Source organism: Culex quinquefasciatus, chromosome 3 (assembly GCF_015732765.1).
Source record: "Culex quinquefasciatus strain JHB chromosome 3, VPISU_Cqui_1.0_pri_paternal, whole genome shotgun sequence".
Lineage (NCBI taxonomy): Eukaryota > Metazoa > Arthropoda > Insecta > Diptera > Culicidae > Culex > Culex quinquefasciatus.
This window is the reverse complement of record NC_051863.1, coordinates 114616433-114619858: the sequence shown is the minus strand read 5'-3', so window position 1 is coordinate 114619858 and position 3426 is coordinate 114616433. Positions and strand designations below refer to the sequence as shown.

Here is a 3426-nt window from a genome sequence, read left to right as displayed (position 1 = left end):
CAGTTGTTTGTTTGTTTTTTTTTCGTAAATTCAAAGTCGGTGTTTAACTAGTGCATCAAAGTTAATGATTTTATTCAAAAATGTGTTTTTTTTAACTGCTCCCGCCTTCTGAGGAAGAACAAACTTGAAGCGAAGGTAAGTGCTGGGAAACGATTTAAAGCAGAAATGTTAATATGGGAATGTTTTTCTTTCAGTTTGTGCTGCGATTGCGAAACTCCGATCAAGCTGAATCCGTCGAATAGGGGAAATCTACCCTTTCCAATCAAAAACCTATCTTCGTCATATGGAGAGTTTGATGCTCGATTAAAGCTCCAAAAATACTATTTGGGCTATAAACTTACCAGCAACAGCACCGCCTCGAGTAAGCACGCAAATGTATGCCACTTACTGGCCAAAAAGATCACATTTAATGCACGTTTGATCATAATTTGTATTTTGGGAGACCACTTCTCATCATTTTGTTGGCACACACAGTGACACACACGAGAATCCCTCAAACGCTTAATGAATATCGCCAAAATTAACTTTTCACTTTCGCTTACTTTTTCACGGCGCTTAAGATATGAAATTGCTTCCAACTACCGGCAACATGTTCTTTTGATCATTATTAAGGCACTCAATTGAAGAATAATCCCGAAAAATGTAATAAATTAGCAAGCGCCATCAAAAAACAAACGCGCCAAGTCGTTTGACGTTTCAATTTTCACTTCGCATTCCACTCGAAGGCTGAAGAAAACCGAGCGAGAGACGCAAAAAGAACAAAGGCTGGCCGTCCACACCACCAGCAGCACAGCCAGCGATGCCAGGAAACTTTCCCTATAAATGCCACTTTTCGTGAGTGTTCGTTTGAACTGTCAGCGCAAATGGCAACACTCGACAGAGTGTTGGAAGAAAAAAGAACTAAGCCGATATTAGAAAAATGGGCGTGGCCCAATGCATTCGCCTCGATTAGAAATATCTTGGGATTTTTTTTTTTTTTGTTAAATGCTTGGTAAAGAAATAGAATAACTTTTAGTGAAAGTGAAAATAAACAGAAATGTTCACAAAAACTTGCTCTACTCGTTGGTGTACTTGGTTTTAGTAAAATTCAAGGGAGACTCTAGATTATCCAGCATCATTCAAACACGACCGCTTATTAGGATTAAAATGGGTAGATTTCCCCTATGTGCCGTGGCTTGCCTGCTGACGCACGTGGACATTACGGCGAACATTCCGATTGATTGTGCTCTTCTGCCGGAACTGCGAGCGTTACCTGAATCCGCCGAGCGAGTGGGTCCAGTGCAGTCTGGAGTCGAAGAAACTTCTGTCGGTTTGTCTGAAGCGGTTGAAAGGGTTGGCGAGGCCATGGACGGCTGTCATGCCGGTCAAGGTGACCAACTCCAAGAAGCTGATTTCGCACGACATTCACAGCAATTCGTACAATTACAAGTATTCGTACGCGCTAGACGTGGTTCCTATTTCCAAAGGAAGTCTCGTCTTCTTGGGAAAGAAGCTGCACAAGACCCTGGGGTACATCTCGCCGATCACCAAGGAAGCTAACGCGATTCACCTGATTGATCCTTCCGGAAGAGTCCCTTCGAGAAGATTTGCAACCCCGAGCAAATGGTGGTTTCTGATGGACGTGGAGATTGTCCGCGACAACGTAAAGAAGAAGTTCCCCCGTTTGTTTCGTGAAAGGGTCCGAACTGGGCATCAACGAGAACACGATGCACATCCGGTCCAACCTGGGTCACCTCCTCAAAGTGGGCGATTCCGTGCTCGGGCCGAGGCCAACATCATCAACGCCAACTTTGAGAAGCTCAAGTAAGACGCGATTCTGGAGCTGTTGCTGATCAAGAAATACTACGACAAATCCCTGCGCAAACAGTCCCGCAACTGGAACGCAAACCTCACCGAGGTGGGCGCACTGGACACGGACATCGAGGCGGACTACAACGAGTTCCTCGAGGAGAATCCGGAAATGCGATAGAACATAAACATCTTCAAGGACGCCGCCAGGCAGCAGTCTATGCCGGTGGACGTCAACGATATGGCCGACCCGTCGGTGCCGCGCATCAACCTGGAGGAGTTGCTCGACGATATGGTGCTGGACGATGTCAAGTGACGCTTTGAAAAAAACAAATATTTGCTTTTGTTACAAAATAAATTATACCATTTATTGAGAAACAAACAAAAAAATCCATCACCACGCGCAAACTCTGCTAGCAGCTGCGGTAAAGCTCCATTACAGCAGCGGCAGCATAGCCATCTTCTGCAGGATGTCACTTGCGAGGATGGGCCTGGAGAAACCCATGAACCGCCGGTGGCCCTGAAACGTGTTAAGCGTTTCTAGATCGAAAAAAAAAACTCGCAGAGTGGGTTCAGTTGGTACTAGTAACCAGTCAGTTTAATTCGAATTTTAAAACGTTTTCTGTTTGGCTGGATTTTCATGGATCATGCAACGACATCGTAAGCACGAGCATCGAAATTTTTACGATGCTCTTGGATGGCGTTATGACTTAGCTTTGACTCAAACCTAAATAACGGGCAGACCGCCATTTTTCCCGCAAGCGTTTCAAGAAGGAACGGTAGAAAATGGGAGAGAAACGCTTGGGGAAACGTCAACACAAAGCAACACGTGCACGGAAAAACCAAAGATAAAAATTTTAGACAAATGCAGGGGAACTTTTAATTTAGAACCATTCTAAATTTATTTCCGGATAGAACAAAATAATATTAATATTAACAATGTTTGGCAGCATTTAGTAGAGCACAACAAAATAGACCAAAATAAGACCGGCGAGAACGGGAAGTATCTAATTATAGAACGAAAAATCAAAGTATCTGGAGTTTTTTTTGAAAAGGTCCTATAAACCAAATTTTCATTTTTTGCTTTTTGGTTGTTTTTGAATACCCCTGACTCAAGGCGGGGTCCTTTTCAAAAAAACTCCAGGTATGCTATTTGAAGGGACTGAAAAATAATTGATAGATGGAGCCATATTGATATTGAGAAAATTGACAGCCAGAGAGTCAACTGTACAAACATGGGGTGAATTGAAATTCTGAAATTCTGAAATTCTGAAATTCTGAAATTCTGAAATTCTGAAATTCTGAAATTCTGAAATTCTGAAATTCTGAAATTCTGAAATTCTGAAATTCTGAAATTCAGAAATTCAGAAATTCAGAAATTCAGAAATACAGAAATTCAGAAATTCAGAAATTCAGAAATTCAGAAATTCAGAAATTCAGAAATTCAGAAATTCAGACATTCAGAAATTCAGAAATTCAGAAATTCAGAAATTCAGAAATTCAGAAATTAAGAAATTCAGAAATTCAGAAATCCTGAAATTCTGAAATACTGAAATACTGAAATTCTGAAATTCGGAATTTCTTAAATTATGAAATTAAGAAATTCTGAAAATATGAAATTAAGAAATTTAGAAATTG

General features: G+C 41.2%; 1 pseudogene; it reads left to right on the top strand.

Annotated features, from left to right (window-relative positions):
• The first annotated feature begins 1146 nt into the window (after positions 1 to 1146).
• LOC119769206 lies at positions 1147 to 2121 on the top strand (annotated as a pseudogene).
• The last annotated feature ends 1305 nt before the right edge of the window (positions 2122 to 3426 follow it).